The sequence below is a fragment of the Spermophilus citellus genome, assembly GCF_964194105.1.
Source record: "Spermophilus citellus genome assembly, chromosome: 12".
Lineage (NCBI taxonomy): Eukaryota > Metazoa > Chordata > Mammalia > Rodentia > Sciuridae > Spermophilus > Spermophilus citellus.
This window is the reverse complement of record NC_138198.1, coordinates 61566269-61585234: the sequence shown is the minus strand read 5'-3', so window position 1 is coordinate 61585234 and position 18966 is coordinate 61566269. Positions and strand designations below refer to the sequence as shown.

The 18966-nt window shown below is 35.5% G+C and overlaps 1 protein-coding gene across 1 annotated transcript in view; it reads right to left on the bottom strand.

Annotated features, from left to right (window-relative positions):
- Positions 1-18378, bottom strand: part of LOC308631644 (voltage-dependent T-type calcium channel subunit alpha-1I-like) — a 174668-nt gene extending 156290 nt beyond the window's left edge. Inside the window, 1 exon segment of the mRNA XM_081263025.1 lies at positions 18318-18378. The gene's annotated coding sequence lies outside the window, so the exon portion shown is untranslated.
- Between the last annotated feature and the right edge of the window lie 588 nt (positions 18379-18966).

Genomic DNA, 18966 nt, shown 5'->3' with positions numbered 1-18966 from the left:
GTAGTATATATGAGTATTTCATTTATTTTTATTGCTAAATAATATTCCATTGATGTAATATAGCATATTTTATTTATATATTCATCAGCTAATGAACAACTGGAATGTTTTCATTTTGGAGCTACAATAAATAATGCGGCAATGAACATTCCCATATTCCTATTTTTGTTGATACAGAAAATCTACCTATTTGTTTTGGGGAATGGGATGATGTAGATCATAGGAAACTGGATATCCAAAGGAGACAAAGCCAGGAATTTGGTAGAACCTGTAATGATTTCTCCTCTTGCTAAGCATGTAATCATCACCTCCTACCAACTTTAATATCACTTGAATTTGCTCATCTCCCTTACCTCTGCCTTCAGGTCCCATCATTCCCTAGATCACTTCAACAGCTTAATTGTACATCAGCCTCCAGACTTGCCCTCTCCTGGTTGACTCACCCCAGTGCTAGGATCTAAAATATATGAGTTTTTCATTTCATTTCCCTGTATCAGTCCTTCAATGGAAACCCATGGCACTCAAGATTAATGTAAAATGACTTAGCAAGAAAAAGGCTCTTGGATGACCTGGCCCCACTAACCTCTACAATCCTGACCTCTGGCTATTTGTGCTGCATATCTATGGAACTATTTTATAATCGATTACTCCAAAAGTCCTTGCTCTCTCTCACCACTGGACTTTGTACATGCTGCCTTCCTCTATTTCTAGAACTCCCTTCCTCCCTTAGGTGCTTCACCTTGCCACAGAACTATTTGTACCCTACCTTTTAAAAATATGCTATCATCCCCACAATAATAAATGTTCCAAGTGAGCAAAATTTCTTTTCTCATCACTACAGGATCTAGTACAACAAACAGCATGGAGTAGATTCACAACACGTGCTGTGGCTTTGATGAGGGAATGTTATATGTTAATATACCTGAATAATCCATGTTGAGTAAGTAGGACTTTTCTAGACTTTGGGATTAGAAAGGTAGCTGGTGGGGAAACACAAACCTTAAACTTGGCTACACCTATTTGTAAACAGCTGAGCAACCCTTCGCTATCAACTCATATAACTCACAACGGGACGACATTCACCTTCCACATAGTCACGGGTGTGATCCACTAACAAAAAGGCTTGATTTATTCCCAGTATCCAGACAAGGCTGGCTCAGAGATAGAAACAGGTATCCAACCCAAGCCAGGGAGAGTCATTCTCTGATTTCTGTTGAAGCTATCAGGAAAGTTCCCCTTTAAAGGGGACCATTGGTTACAAAAATGATGTAAGCCAGAGCTGCTAATGACCTACTTTACCATCACATTAAGGACCTAAATGGAAAAATAAGTCAGCATGGAAAAGAGTACAGATAAAAGAACGAGAGGTCCTGATGACACCAAGTAACTTCTTTCATCCAGATATATCGAGCTAGTTGTAGCCTTGGACTTCCCACTTACATGAGGTACATAAATCCTAGTTTTGCTTATACTGGTCAAGTTGGGTTTCTTCTCTTTTTTTGGTGTAGATAAACACTATCTATCTATCTATCTATCTATCTATCTATCTATTTATTTATATGTGGTGCTGAGGATGGAACCCAGGACCTCACACCTGCAAGGCAAGTGCTGTACCACTGAACTACAGCCCCAGCCCCTCAAGTTGGATTTCTAACATTTGCAGCCAAAAAGATTTAGGAGTACACATCAAGGATCTATCCACCTGCCAGGCATGGTACCAAAAAAAAAAGGTTTATCCATTTGTGTTAGCCTTTGATTAGGTATCTATAATAATGCCTGTCTTTCAAGCATCTGCAATTTTGCATCATCATTTCTACAGATAGAAGCACAAAGAGCATGCAAAGACCATGCCCTATTCTTAGGGATACCTTAGAGTACAAAGCACGACTTCTAATACCAGAGACCCACTCCTATTTCCTTTTGTTAGCAAATCAACAAAGCCAGAATAGAATCCTAAGACCTCAGACATCTGAAGCTTTCAGTCCTTAACAGGGAAAAAAACAATAAAAGCTGACATCAGAATTAGACCAACTGAGGAAATACCATGACTCTAATATTCTATAATTTGCTTTCTCTGGGATACTTTTTTTTTAATATACCTACTCAACTACAGGTCAATAAAAGGTCATTCGTTTTCTAGGGATACAATCTGATGAAATTCAAGGGTCAGGTTTTGTTGTAAAGAATTCTTCCTAATCACATGCAAGATACAGGAGTATTGACTGACAATATACCAAATACTTTCCTACAGGTGAAAAAAACAGGATAGAATCAGTTTTTCTGTATAAAGTGTTTATTAATGTCACAAAATTAGGTGGTTCATCTAAGCTAGATTTCATTTCTTGGAAATAAAGAGAAAGTAAAATTGAGACTCTATCTGCTTCCTTAGTAACTGGTACCTTATAGTGGAATGAATGATACAATTAAGAATAATCAGAAAATTGGATTAGAAATGCAGCATCCATACTGTGCAGACTTGGGGTTTTGGGGGGCGGGGACCAGTTATTTGTCACAAAAACTTACTCTATCCCACAGACCAGACTCTTTTTCCTGAAGAATGGTTTTGCTTAGCACCACCGTTGGCTCCCTATTACACATGGACTATTAACAACAAGAGGCAAGCGAGAGCTCTGTGTAAAACAGAACACAGGATGTACATATATGCAGGGGGGACAAAAAGGGTGGGTAGATGTGGCGTAAGTATTCAGTATCCTGGCTGTGGAAGTTTCTGACTCACTAGGCATTGCAAGCCAGTCTTTAAAGTTGAGAAAAAGTATATTAGAAATCCTCGGAAAGAAAGACTTTTGTATGTGTAGTAAGTCAATCCCTTTCCTACTCAGGAGGCATGAACAGCAGGCAATAGAGAAAAGATTTTGCTTTGGCCTCCTCAGGGAAAAGTTAAGGTAAGTGTGAGTGGTTAGGGAATGTTCCCCCAAAAAGCCTTTAACCTAGGAAACCGATTGATCATCCCAATGAGTTTCATAGAAGGCAGCAGCAAAATAACCACTGAACAGAATCAGAGGCCTCCAAGAAAAATGTACTCATCTCTCCCTGTGTCCTGTGCTAAAACTAGGCAGCAATCCACCGCTAAAGGCCAGTGTTCAACAGCTACTTACTGTATGTTTTGAAAAAACATTTCGCTTTAGAATTTCAAATTGGTCATACCAACAAAATCGAGATTCTACAACAAAAACACTATTAGAACACTCATAAATGACATGTTACCTATTAGCACCAAATCTGGGTCATAATTTATTTTCAAAGCACTCCTAAATATACATGGCCATCATCTCCTATTTTAGTAAATGTAGTATCATAAAGATAATTTTATCTTTCTCTGTGACTTAGATCTTATAATCTTTACGATTATCAGCTGGGCCTGGTGGCTCATGTCTGTAATCCCAATAACTCAGGAGGCTGAAACATGAGGATCACAAGTTAGGGACCAGCCTCAGCAATTTAGTGAGGCTCTGAGAAACTTAGTGAGACCCTGTCTCAAAATATAAAATTGTAAAGGGCTTTGAGGTGTAGCTTGGTGTCAAAGCACCCTTGAGTCCAATTCCCAGGACTGGGGGACTATCATTTTAAATATGAGCTACTGATACAAAATAAGGAACACTAAAATGGGTGGGAGATAATACAGCTTATCTACAAACCCCAACAAATTATTAAGTGACTACATGTCTGCATTGTATTTTAACTTCCTTTCATGAGATCCTGTTGAACAGCAATGTAAAGGAAAAATATTTTTAACTAATTGCCCAAGTATAGGGTTCATGGTTAATCCAAGTTCTTGATTCAACTAGATGAATGCAGGTAGATTATAAAAATATATTATTATGCACCTATCAGATATAGGTTGAGTATTCCCTATGTAAAATGGTTGAGACAAGATTTCCAGTTTTAGAGGTTTCTTGTATTTTGGAGTATTCGCTAAGACTTTATAGGTTTGAGCATCCCTAATCTGAAATCTGAAACCTTTTGAGCATTGACAGCTCCACAAGAAGGGGTAGGCACTGGGCATAAAATTGGGGAAAGGAAGGACCCTGGTCCATGCTGATCAGTGCAGGATCTACCAGCTTTTTCTCTAAGGAACATTTTGTAATTCAGTGTCAACAGTGTTATCTTACAGAATTTACCCATGAAACTGAGGAAGAGTCCTCCCAGTCACTCTAGGCAAAGGACAGAAAACTAGCAGGAAATTCAATCTCCCCCATGTACATCTGTCTGAGCTTAGTTGTTTTTAGGAGCATACCAGTTAAACCATATCATCTTTTGTGTGTGTGTGGTGGGGGGTGTGCTAAGGGGATTGAACCCAGGAGCACTCGACCACTATTTCTTATTTTATTTAGACACATGGTCTCACTGAGTTGCTTAGCGCCTGGCCATTGCTGAGGCTGGCTTTGAATTCATAATCCTCCTGCCTCAGCCTCCAGAGCCACTGGGATTACAGGGGTACGCCACAGTGCCCAGCTAAACCACACTATCTTTTTTCCCTCAGCTTTCAAAGTGGACATGTTTATTTGTACTAATAAAAGGAATCATTTAAAATGGTCACTGATTGGCTGGGGTTGTAGCTCGGGGTGGAACACTTGCCTCACATGAATGAGGCACTGGGTTTGATCCTCAGCAACCCATAAAAATAAATAAAAGTGTCCATCTACAACTAAAAAAAATTACAAAATAAAAATAAAATAAATGAAAAAAATAAAAATAAATGGCCACTGATGAGTTTTTAGATCAGAGTGCTGAGTCACAATGGACTTTTTTTTTTTTTTTAGTGCAGAGACACAATGGACTTCTATATGCAATCTTTCAAATTTTGATATCAATTGCAGGAAGAAGACAACTTACACAAGGTCACATAGCTCCAGGTCTAGGACCAAGTCAGTGAACTTCCCACTAGCCTTATGACTATCTGGTTCCTGTGTGCTTTTCTAATGTAAAACACAAAGATCTGAGGAACTGGGGCTTTAATTTTCATTTACTATAGTAACTGGTAACACAACTAGTAAAAGAGGTATTTTATGTTGTCTACCTGGCAAACATTCTAAATTAAAAACTATACTGCTCAAATAGCATTTACTGATAATAGGTCAAAACAATAATATTAGCTTTATTTATCTGGTGACTGCCCAAGTAGTTTTTCTTTCCCTTTCTTCCAAGGTTACTATGATAAATTTAGAAATGTTGGAAAGCACTCCTCTTGAATAAATGAATGACAGTCTCCTCGATTTTATTTTTTTCTGTATTTTTTATTGGTGTCCCTTCAATTAAAAAAAAAAAAATCACCCTCTCCTCTCAACCAGCTGACTGCTGACAATGACGACACCTCTGGGAAACAGAAAGGTGCACCAGAGAGTCAATGACAGGGGCTTACGATCCAAAGGGTAATCTGTGGTAGTCTATAAAGTGATAGTAGTAACCACTTCTTAAGTTCTTTTTATGCTCTTACCCTCAGAATCTCTGGACTGTGCTCCCATAGAAGGATTTGTGCACAGCCCTAGTTAGGTGCAATTTTCTTTCTTATCTCTTTCATGCCGTAAAAAAGAAGATTGACCGAGTGTAAACAGAAAGGGGTGAGAAAGTAATCACAAAGGAAACATACAATAAAAGAAAACTAAGTAGAAATAATTGGCGATTTTTAAGAGAGAGATGGAGAAAATTTATTTTTTAGGTGTAGAACATCACTCTTGGAAGGTATTTAGATCTCATTCATTTGGCTTTAGAGATCTGGAAAAGAAAGAATATAATGGGAGAGGAACCTCAAGACTCTTATTAAAGTCACTATCTCCCATCTCCCTGTGTCTGCTACCAAACTGCATAATCAGATAGTTGAAGATCACTCTGTAGCTAAGTTGTGAGTGACCTTTTCTGAGTCATTACAGGTGTGTGGTAGGAGTGCGTGTTTCACTGAAAGAGTTTCAACAGACTATCAGGTTGGTACTCAGGAGAGAATCCTTGCTTCAATCCACTGGCAGCACAAGTTAAGACATTTAAGGTACAACATAGAAGAAGGAAGGAAGAAAGGAAAGAAGGAAGAAATGGAGGGAAGGAAGGAGGAAGAAGGAAGGAAGGAAAAGAGAAAGAGAAAGAAGAAAAGAAGAGACAGACGAGAGAGAAAGGAGGCAGGGAGGTCAGGTAGAGCGGAGTGCTTGAAGGGCTGAAGAGCCAACTGGGAACTGCTCCTGCTGCTGAGGGGTCATCTGGGATTCTCAGGATGTGACACGACTTGGAGGAGGGACAGGAATCGGAGATGGGAAACAGAGGAGGAGAGGGAGGAGAACGAGAAAGGTAAAACGGATTTTTAAACAGTTCTGTGTGTTGTTCTAAGTGCTTTATGTGAATTATCTCAAGACAACAAGACCATGTACTAGAAGCGAGAACAGATGTCTAGGGAAGAGGAATCTAAGCAGAAAGTGTGAACCAGACTGAAGCTGGTGATCAGAGGGGGGCCTCAAGGTGGGCGTCACATCAGATGCTCCAACTGGGTCTTCTCAACTGTTCCATCTCATGCACCTGCACTGACGACTTGCAAAAAGGACATGCTCTTATACCAACCTTACCTTTGTAATGATTTTTAGTGCTTTGTGCCTAACCAACTTACTAAAGGTGTTCTTCAAATGGAGACTATATGAAATGCATTTATGAAGCTCTGTATTCTAACTTATAAAACACTTTTTCATACTTTGTTTAGAAGAATATAGTCAAGCTCTTAACAGAATGTATACGAAATAAACATTCCTAGTGATTGTGCAACCCTGAGTTACAATATAAGGATTCAAAAATCAAAAATTTAAAGCTAGACTTAACCAGTTATTTTAGAAAGAGTATGAATTAATGAAACACTGGGAGCCTACTTCACAGTATTGATTAAATTATAACTTTACTGCATAAATGTTTTCAAAATTGCTTTAAGAGAGAAAGGACACTCTTTGTATTGATTCTTTTTAGTTACATAGAACATTACGACACATTTTTTATTTGTTCTTTTTAGATATATAGGACAATAGAGTATATTTTGACATGTTATACATACATGGAGTTTAACTTATTCTAATTAGGATTCCATTCTTGGGGTTGTACGCGATGTGGAGTTTCACTGGTCGTATATTCATCTATGAATATAGGAAAGTTGTGTCCAATTCATTCCACTGTCTTCCTATTCCCACCTCTCCTCCCTTCCCTCATTCCCCTTGGTCTAATTCAATGAACTTCTATTCTTCCCTCTCTATTCCCCTTTATTGTGTGTTAGCATCTGCATATCAGATAGAACATCTGGTCTTTGGTTTTGGGGGATTGGCTTATTTCACTTAGCATGATAGTCTTCAGATTCATTCATTTACCAGCAAAAGTCATAAAATCATTGTTTTTTATGGGCAAGTAATATTCCACTGTGTATATACACCACATTTTCCTTATCCATTCATCTATTTAAGGGCACCTAGGTTGGTTCCATAGCTTAGCTATTGCAAATTGAGCTGCTATAAATATTGATGGGGCTGCATCACTGTAGTATGATGACTTTAAGTCCTTTGGGTATATACTGAGGAGTAGGATGATGAGTCATAATAGTGGTTCCATTCCAAGTTTTCAGAGGAATCTAGGATACATTTCGACATAATCACAAAAGCATGGAACATAATTTGCTCTAATTCAGTTCTCAGCACTTGCCTCCTACCCCTAGCTCCCTCCCTCTACTCATCTTTTGGCAATTTCTTTATAGTTTTGTTTTTAATTAGTATCTTGTGACTATATTTGTCATTGGAATTCACTATGCTATACTCATGTATGTACACATGAAAGTTTGGTCAGATTTATTCCACTGTACTTCCCTTTTCCTGTCTCTTCTTCCTCTCCCTCAATCTCTTTTTTCACTCTACTGATCTTCCCCCCCTTTTGATGAAACCCTGCCCTTATTTTGGATTAGCTTTTACATATGAGAGAAAACATTCCACCTTGGCTTCTGGGGACAGCTTATTTCACTTAGCAAAATTGTCTCCAGTTCCTTCTATTTACTGATAAATGACATAATTTCTTTTTTTTTAATCACTGAGTAATACTCCATGTACACATACCTCTTTTCTTTATCATCTGTTTAAAAGCACCTAGGTTGGTTCCACAGCTTGGCTATTGTGAATTGAGTTGCTATAAACATTGATGTAGCTGCATCACTGGAGTGCGCTGATTTTAAATCCTTTGTGTGTGAGAGTGTGTGTGTGTATATATGTACGTGTATGTGTATGTGTGTATATATATGTATATATATATATATATAGAGAGAGAGAGAGAGAGAGAGGGAGGAGTGGAATAACTGGGTCAAATGGTGGTTCCATTCTTAAGTTTTTGAGCAATCTCTATACTACCTTCCAGAATGGTTGCACTAATTTGCAGTCCCACCAACAATATATGAATGTATCTTTTTCCCACATTTATTATTTATATTCTTGATAATTGCCATTTTGACTGAAGTGAGATGAAATCTCATTGTAGTTTTGATTTACATTCCCTAATTGCTAGAGATATTGAACATTTTTTTCATGTATTCATTGACCATTTATGTTTCCTTTTTTGAGAAGTGTTTGTTTAGTTCTTTTGCCCATTTATTAATTGGGTTATTTGGGGGTTTTAGTGTTAAGTTTTTTGAGTTCTTTGTATATTGTGGATATTAATGCCCTACCTGAGGAGCAGGTGGCAAAAATCGTCTCCCATTCTACAGGCACTCTATTCATGTTTTTAATTGTTTTCTTTGCTATAGAGAAGCTTTCTAATTTGATGCCATCATACTTATTGATTTTTTTTTATTTCTTGCACTTTAGGAGTCTTGTTAAAGAAGTTGTTTCCTGTGCCAACAAGTTAGAGTGTTGGACCTACATTAAACAAACCTTTTTGCATTCGTGACAAATACTATTAATTATAACACAAAAGTCATAAGCAACCAGAATAAATTTGCATTTATTCCATATAACAGCAGTAATTTCTCATGTATATCAAGAAATAAAAACTAAAATTGAGGAAACCTCAAAGGAAAGGTGGCCTTATTTATTTATTTATACTGGGGATTTGAATCCAGGAGCCCTTTAACATTGAGCTATATCCCTAGTCTGTATTATTTTATTTACTTTATAATTTTATTTACTTTATAATTTTGAAACAAGTTCTTGATAGGTTGCTGAGGGTCTCACCAACATGCTGAGACTGGCCTCATACTTGAGGTCCTCCTGACTCAGCCTTCCAAATCACTAGGATTAGAGGTATGTGTCACCACACCCAGTTGAGGGTAGCCTGATTATTTTTTTTTTTTTTTACGTTTTATAAAAATGTAAAACCTATGTCCGTTAAGACATGATTATCTGTAATATAATCAAAATGCAATAAAAACAGTTGAAGATACATTAAATTTTTCTAAAGTGAAGTAATTGAAAGGGTTCTCTGGTCACTCTTAGAATGTAATATTTTCTAAATAAATACTGAAATTTGCTCTTGAATTAATTCTCTTCTCATTGTGTGAAAAGGTCCTATTTAGGTTTCTGATTATAGGAATCCAGAACATTCATCTGTGAATTTTTTTGTAATTGTGTAAAATTTAATGTTATTTTTAAAGAAAGGAATGTGAAAAAGAAAGTGGAATAGCTTCCTTTTCCATCTTTCAAAACAAAATTACTGTGTTAATAGAAAAGCTAAGCATAAATTCCACTGAATGCATTATTTGGGTGGCTTCATTTGAAGCCAAGGAATAACTTAATAGTTCTGTGACCTGCATTACCCTTTATTAATTAATGGCAGATTATAATTTCTGTTCTAAACTGCAACGTATTGGGTTCATAGACTTTCTTACTTGCTAGCAGCCACAATGACATGGGCTTATGAACTAGAGGAGAAGGAAGAGCATACACAATGATAAATTTTGTCATATTCTTACCTACACTTAGAAAGTCAACTTAAAACTTTATTTTGAGGGCTGGGGTTGTGGCTCAGCAGTAGAGCACTCTCCTAGCATGCGCAAAGCTCTGGGTTCGATCCTCAGTGCCACATAAAAATAAATAAATAAAATAAAGGTATTGTGTCCAACTACAACTGGAAAAATACACACACACACACACACACACACACACACACACACTTTGTTTGGAAATTAGTTGTCCTTTGGGGTAAACTTTGTTAGTCTGGGTTTTTTGTTGTTGTTTGTTTGTTTGTTGTTTAAGAGAAAGTTTCAAAAGCCAAACTACAAATGATGGACTACATTTGAATCCCCATTCATTCTCTAACTAGCTAACTAAATTAGATGTGCATCATTGGATGGGTGACTTAACATCTCAGTTCGTTTCCTCAACTTCAAAGTGGGCATCTTTAGGGGATTATCTGAATTAATATGAAAAGGGCTGAGACTACTACCTGGTTAGAGATAAGCACAATATGCATGCTAGCAACTATAAGAGATCTTTCAATGCTAAGAATTTTCTATTCCATTTGTGTTCTGATTGAAATAATGCAATCACACTGTTGTACTAACAATATAATAAGAGGACTGATAATACTTGCTTTCTATTCAGGTTTCCAAACTAAAACTACATTGTTGATTAGCCTACCAATTTTAGTCAAAGTTAAGTACATTGTACCTTTTATAAGATGACTTAAGCATGTTAATGTTGTATTTGTGTCCTACTTTCTACCCATTTGTGGTTTCATCATCATTATTAATCTTTGGTAACACAGTAATGTTATTTTAAAGAATACCAAGGAGTTAGTTTTATATGTATTATGGATAGCTATAATGTATAACAATGTTCTGTAAATAATGAAAAAATCATTAAATGATGAGTTGCTCTATATAGGGAAAATCATTTTAAGCAAGTAATTTGTTTCCACTTAGTTTCCTTCACATCCCTGATTTCTTTCTTGGCAGCATGTTGTTCTGCTAAAGATCATTTTGCAATATCTGATGGGATCATCCAATCAAAACTTTCCTTTTCAGAAATCAGAATCCCTTTTCCCACTTAACTAACATAGAAGAACGCACAACATGACTTTATAATTGTATCAGGATTCAACTACAAGCAGAAAAGTTATAAGACAAAGTTCTATGTTGCTATATCATATTCACTATAGACCAGTATATAAATGGCAAAGTCTTCAAAATAAAGGGGTTCAGTTTCAACTTCAAAGAAAATTTAGACACAATATGAACATACTTCACTCTCTAACACTAGGAATTTATCCAGTTTAAAGCAAAGGATGGCACCTTGCCAAAAGTAATAGTAAATGTTTGTCTTTTTTTCTTTCTCTGCTTTTCTCGTTAACCTATATTTATCTCTGCTTCAAAACATTTGTGAACATTTTAACTACCTCATGAAACCTTGATGCAATATATAAAAAAATGATCAGGTATGTTATTTTCATAATCAGTCCTTGAATTTTAGTGGGAAAAAGGATCCTTAATCAACAAGACTTAAACCAAAATAAAGACTTAATTCAAGGAAACTGAAGTACAAAAATAAACCAAAGATACCAGATTTACTGGTATTTGCTACCCCTAAAATGCAAAGGACCAAAAAGTAAGGGTGGCTCTTGATGTGGAGGTCCTATTCCTGACAGGGTCCTGCAGACAACCACTCTGGGCAGAGCATCTATGAGGACTATGGTCTGCACTGTAGCCAACGTTTGGCTCGGCAACTGAACAGCTCTGGTGATAAGCCACTGTCACCTAAGAGGGTAAGGGATTTTATTTTTCTTTCTTTAAAAATAAGGAGGAAGCCAGGCACAGATTCAGGAGGAGGCAGGAGATTCACATGCTCAAGGCCCATCTCAGAAACTTTTCAAGGCCCTAAGGTCCTGTGTCCAAATAAATAATAAAAAGATCTGGAAATGTAGCTCAGTGGTAGAGCACCCCTCAGTTCAATTACCAGTATCAATCAATCAAGGAAGAAAATTAAGACATAATTTTTGACATAATACATACACATTATGGTTTAGTAATAATGCTTTGCATCTAGAATATGTTAAAATGAATTTGCAACTTACATTGTTATGGTTTAGATGTGACATGTCCCCAAAAACTCATGTGTGAGACAATGAAAGAAAATTTAGAGGTGTAACGATTGGGTTATGAGAGTCTTAACCCAATCAGTGAATTAATTCCTGGTAGGGATTAACTGAGGGGTAACTATAGGCAGGTAGAATGTGGTTGAAGAAGGTGGGTCCCTGGGGCTGTGCCTTTGGGGTACATATTTTGTCCTTATTTAGCAGAGCTTCCTTTCTGTTTTCTTTTTTTTAAAGAGAGAGAGAGAAGAGAGAGAGAATTTTTAATATTTATTTTTTAGTTCTCGGTGGACACAACATCTTTGTTGGTATGTGGTGCTGAGGATCGAACCCGGGCCGCACGCATGCCAGGCGAGCGTGCTACCGCTTGAGCCACATCCCCAGCCCCTCCTTTCTGCTTTCTAATGCCATGTTCTCAGCAGCTTTCCACGACCACATACTTCTGCCATGATGTTCTGCCTCATCCCAGGCCCTGAGGAATGTATGATGCTTATAGGTAACAAATTATCAGTCCTTTAGGTTAAAAACTACGAACTTTAAGTATAACTTTTGCTTATGAAATTTATATAATGACACCAAAAAGGCCCAAACTGTTGGTTTAAAGCAAAGACAGTCCTCAAATTCATTAGCTCTGCTTTTCTAAAAAAAGCAGGGAAAGCAAACAATTCTGTAACTATGGCACCACAAAAGCAAACCTACATGGAAACAGGTAGTTAAAAAGTCCTCCAAAATTTTTCTACAGTATACGGCCATACCACCCTGACCCTGAACACGCCTTATCTCGTCTGATCTCGGAAGATAAGCAGGGTCGGTCCTGGTTAGTACTTGGATGGGAAACAAAATTGTTCTACATACATTTGCAGTATGTGACTGACTCCCCGCTTAGTTATAGCATACACTTAGTCAATGCTATATACCTCTTTTATTCATTCCTTGCCTTTTTTTTTTTGGCGGGGGGGGGGGCAGAGATGTAGTTGTGATGAGGCCAAAAAATCCATTTCCATTGATTGCAGACACCCATGAATCATTCATGAAACAGCAGATGATGCTTAGACAACTTGCTACAGGAAATTAAGTTAAAATCACAATTTGTAAAACTTACTGTTAACTTTGCTGGTCTTCTTCAGTTATACCAAATCTCAAGCTAGCAACAAAAGTCACAATGGAAATACCTATATCTTGATGCCCAAAAGAATCACAGCAAAAACAAAAAAATCGACTTAATTTTATAAATAAATGTTTAATTCTTAATTTATTCCTTATATCTAAATGTTGTAAACATTTGGGAATGACATATACAGATTTGATCTTCAAAAATAAGGTAGCAGCCTTATTTTATTTGCCATTTTACCTTTATGGGGATTCTGCCAAGGTCTGCTGACTCAAATTCTGCACCTGCCTAGAATAACATATATCTGTCACTTTCCTTCCAAGGGGAAGTGAACAGCATAGCTAAAAGGCCTACTAACTGACCCAAACCAAATGCCAAGTGTTTTGAAAGTTACTGGGGTAACATTTATGTGAAATCCTACTCATCACAGACCTTCTCCCAAAGCTACAAACACATTCTACCATCTTGATAAATAGAATACACAAGTCTGAATACACCTTTTATCAACAATTTGCAAACTATTCTTGCATTCTCAAGCATAAATGCTCTTGTTCTCTAGTGCATTAAAGCACAACTGAGAATTAGGGCCCACCCTAAATTACTCAGAGGAGATAGACACAAAGGCTGTACCCTCAGAGACATGGTAACTCAAAAGATCCATAAGATATAAAGTGTTTATACTTTCCTTGTTGATTGCTTTCAAATACCAGCTATGCCAACACAAGTCATACTTTCAAAATACCAATATAAAAAAAGCTGCTCTCACTTTTTAAAGTAGATCAAAAGTGACTATTCTCTTACACTCCAAAAATGACAACCTTATGCATTTTATTTAAAAAATGAGTTTTTATATTACTGACTATAAAATTTGTTATTCCAGAATTTAAATTAACTAGAAAAAATCAGGGTTTCCCATGTTTCTAGTGTATTTTTCAACAATGGATATATGCATACTAATTCCGTTTTTGCTTGTCTGTCCATATGATAATACCAAAGTCATTCTAAATGAAGACCGCCTAGATTTTGTGATGGCTCAATCTCACTAAGCATAACACACCTACCTTAAGAAGTATGGGCCTTCCCAAGGGCACATTCTGAAAGCACTGTGTACTACATAAACACACACTTACTTATTACAGACTGAATTCTGTTGTTGTTATTGCTATATCCTTTACTCATATGGCTGGAATAAGGCTATGAATAGGATTTGATGGATAGTTCTGAAACCACAAAACAAATAAAAAATTGAACATGCAGCGGTAGAGTGCATGCTTATTAGCACTAAATCGGCAGCATGTCTTTCTCTGTCTCTTTCTCTTACACACACACACACACACACACACACTCACACATGCACGCAATCAGAAAACCCAAATTCAACACAGAAACATTAACAAGGAAATAAGGAAATAAACATACAAACTTAATACTGATATTCCTGTCTAATAATTTTTGGTAATTCTTCTTTATGGTTCCCACAGCACTTAGGCTACAAGAATAAAATAATGGGCGTCTCTGAAAAGAGGACTGGAAGGAAGGAGGGATAGCTAATCGAGGAATGGCCAAAGGGAAAAGGAATGGAAAGACAGTAAGGAGGATTATGGTGTTGAATGAACTTAGTTTAACAGGGAAACTAAGCCAAATTGTTCATACTACTGTAGGTGTTGGGGGGAAAAAGAAGAAGAAAGAAAAGCAGAGGAACATGGCAAAACTGCTTTAAAAACTGAACTGTCAAATGGTTTTCGATTGATAGCTTTGTGTCAATAACATCCATCAGAAAGTAATTTCCACCTAACAGTGAGTTCAGCAATCCATTCTACATATTAAATGCAGAGATGTCTACACTGTAAGACTGGACTGGGATTATATTCTGAATAGTGAAATGATTGGGGCTTTTTGTCAGTTGTCAAAAAACCTATCCTGTAGATCGTCATGCCTAACATGTTGTCATCTGAAGGAAATACCACAAAAGTAGTGATACAATCCAACATGGGCAGATTTTGCCTAAAGCAAATGTGTGTGTGTGTAAACAAACAAATACGTGTGTATGTATATATATGCACACACACATACACACACATATATAACACATATTTAAATATTCTACATTTAATTTAAATTAGTGTTGATTTTCAGTAGATAGTGTTCAAAGCCTGATAGCTATAGTTCAAATCAAGCTGTCCATCTCTCAGTTAAAAGCAGGTATACCTCTTCTTATACCTTTGAAGAAAGGATTCAAAAGTCAACAAATACTCATTTGAAATGTACTTTCAACAATGTCATATCCAATATGTACAGATTTTCTTTTATGCTTTGATGTGCTTAATTTAAGTTTTAGTACTCTGCATTTAGTATGTAACAACTGAGTGTATTAGCACCCTGTGAAATATATTATGCTTTACCATATCATAGAGAACTTCTCTCCATGTTAGTACTGAAGAACTGGGTTATACCTAAGTATGTGTGAATAATTCTTCACCTGCCCACCTTTACCCTATCCTTCTACCTCAAATCTTCCAGTATAAAGAAAATAAACTTATAAATAAATCTAAAATCCATATAAATTCACAGTGAGCTCAACTTTCCATAGTGAAGGGAAAATTACATTTCAAGGCTATATTGTCAGGCAGATTTATCTAACTCTTATTCCTGTTTTGATTATCAATGCCAAGTAAATTTTATTGGCTGCCTTTAAGAATGCTTAAAATGTGAAGCTGGAATGGAAATATTGACCTAGCTATAGATTAAAAAGCATAGTTTTGTTTGTTAAATGAATTTTGCCTTTTTAATTCAAACTACAGAATTCCCTTTTCCATATATTCAACTCTGGAATTTGCATTTATGCTCACAGATACAACTCCTTTGGAAAGTCTGCAAAAATATAATTAATCATGCTTCTGAATAAAATTCTGAAGGTGTATTCAACAAAGTTGCCCTCAAGAACATTTTATCCAAAACACCATACACATTTAAGACCCACAATATTTTTATAAAATGTGTCCTACTCAGTCTGGAAAATGAACTAAATCAGAGAAGCTAAAGTTCTATTCGAACCAAGTCTGCTCTAATCTCAAGACTATACCACTTCTTTTCTTAAATAATTGAAAAATATTTCCCCAGAGGTATAAATTATCATAATTTTTAAGATACAGGTTCTATAGTCATTATTTTCCAACAATCTATTCTTTGCAGTGAAGATGATTCATCCAGTGAACCACAGATACCACCTGTAACCTAAAATTTCTAATATTACAAAAGAGAAAGAATGATGGTTCAAAATATAGCATGATTACAATGAAAAAAGGAATGTAAACCCCATACTACTGACCCTAAAAGGTGAGTCTAAAAAAGTTCCTGAGTGGAACTTTATATTTTTGAGGTAGATATTGAAAATGTTACCATGTTTCACAGTTTGAAATAAAGGTTAAAAGTTAAGACCTGCTAATGGAGTATAAATAAAATAATGTTTGATTTCTAAATTGATTTCAAAGTTTTCAATGTGAATATAATTTTTATATATTACACTTACTGCCACAAATACACCTGTAATCAGGGCTATATTTAGGCAGGAAATGAAGCTCAGTAGTTAAAATCAAGGTCTTTGGAGTCGCAAACAGCCACTTACTTGATGTGACCTTGGAAAAGTCACTTAACCTCTCATAGCTTCAATTTCCTTATCTGCTATTCTGAAGATAACTGAAAAGCATTTACATAATGCCTGGCACACAGTAAGAGAGCAATAAATAATAGTTGTTGTTATTAGTATCAACAGTAGAATATCTACCAAGTGTACTTGTAAAAGAGATGTGAATTAAAAAATGAAATGGTTATACATTTTTAAAATTTTACATTGAAAAAAACTGTTAAGGTCATACTTAGTTCTTTTTATAAATGAAAAATCATGGAAGTAGAAGGAGAGGTAAATGCCTAAACAAGATTAGAGAGATCAGAAAACTAGAGACAAGAAAATTAGAAACAGCAACTAATATCTTGGAATGCTTGAGTAGATACCTTTCAAATCTACTTTGTTCTATATAGATACACAAAACATAGCCAACCGATTAAGATGGTGTGAAATTGTCACACCTTCGGGGTTTTCCTTTCCTTGACTATGTAACTTTCTCATGATAGTAACAAAATAAATGTAAAACTGGAAGAGTTAGCCTTTAATTCTTCCCTGATTAAGCATATTTGAATAAATAAAATATCTAACACAGCTAATTTTTCATAAAATTTCAGAGTCTTAAATATACTGTGTAAGCTAATTTCCGAACTAGAAACAAACACAAGGAGCTATTTCTAATTTGTATTTACAGATGCAGATTTCAAAGACTCTGAATATAAATAAATTCTTGATATTTATTACCACATAATTATTTTAACAGACATTCATTCTATCTTTACTATAAATCAGGAACTGTCCTAAGGACTTAGGGAAGCTGCTTTGAACAAGAGGAAATGGTCCAAATGTTTGTAGTGCTTATATTCTAGGAGTCCAAGCTATAAGTAAAGAAATAAGTAATGATGAATGTGTCAAGTATGAATAAATATTATGATAAAAATAAATCTAGATTGTGTGATAAGGAGTGACTAAGGAGATATTTCTGATTGATTGTACAAAAAATTCTGACTCTATGTTTTATAGCCAAAATTTATATTAACATTTCTATTCATTTATACTACTTTGGTAAGAAGTGAAAAACACTACTACTCAAATATTTTATAAATAAAAATAAATATAGGGCTAGGGTTGTATCTCAGTGGTAGAGTGCTTATATAGCATGTGTGAGGCACTAGGTTTGATTCTCAGCATCACACAAAAATAAAAAATAAATAAAGGCATTGTGAAAAAATAAATACATACAAACATTTTTCCAGGATAGAAAATTAAAATTTAAATTATAATCGACTCATCCAATAGGTATAAACTCTTTCAGAAAATATATAATAACCACTAATAAACAGATATGGCCAGCTTACCTTTAAATATCATTTCCAACACATTCATAAAGAACGTTCATCATAAAAGAAAAATGTAGAAAAATGTACATTTTGTTTTTATTCGTATTCATTTTATTTTCCTATTAATTTTTAAGTCAATTAAAAACATTTAATTTTGCTTAAAAATAAACATATTCCAACATAAAGGATTCAAACTTTAACTCACCTGTGCCTGTACACAGTGCAGAAGATCTATAAAACTGTAGCCAAATCCAAGAGAAATCTGCAATATAAACAAAAAAATACATGAATAAAATCTGCAGGATCCTGTTGGACTCCTTAGAATAGATGTGAATTTTATAACAAATACACAAGTAATATTTGTTAACTGCCAGAAGTAACTCAAGCAATATTCATTAGTAAGAGTTCTCCATTAAATTGGACGGTAAATCAAAAGGCAGTCTTGTGCATTACTTCTATTTGTACAAAATAGTTAGAAAAAGTATAGAGTAACATTTCATTGTGAATTGTGAGGTTTCTACAGGTTTTTGTTTGCCATCATCATACTTTATTAAAACTGCTTGTCTAATCATTAGCCTTCATCACCAGAGTGAAAGCTAAGTAAAAGCAAGAGGCGGCTTCAACTACCCATTTCCACACTGCCATGCTTAGGACCAGTCCAGTACCTAACACATGGAAACAGGCAGCAAATGTTTATGGGGTAAATAAATAAAATTCACATAATGATCTTAATTTGCCAAGATGTACAGTTTACCTATATGAAACAGAAAGGTCTGGAATTACTAAAATAAAAATCTATATGGTAACTGTTTAAAGGAAATACAAAAAGGAATAATTTGGTATATCAAGAAGTA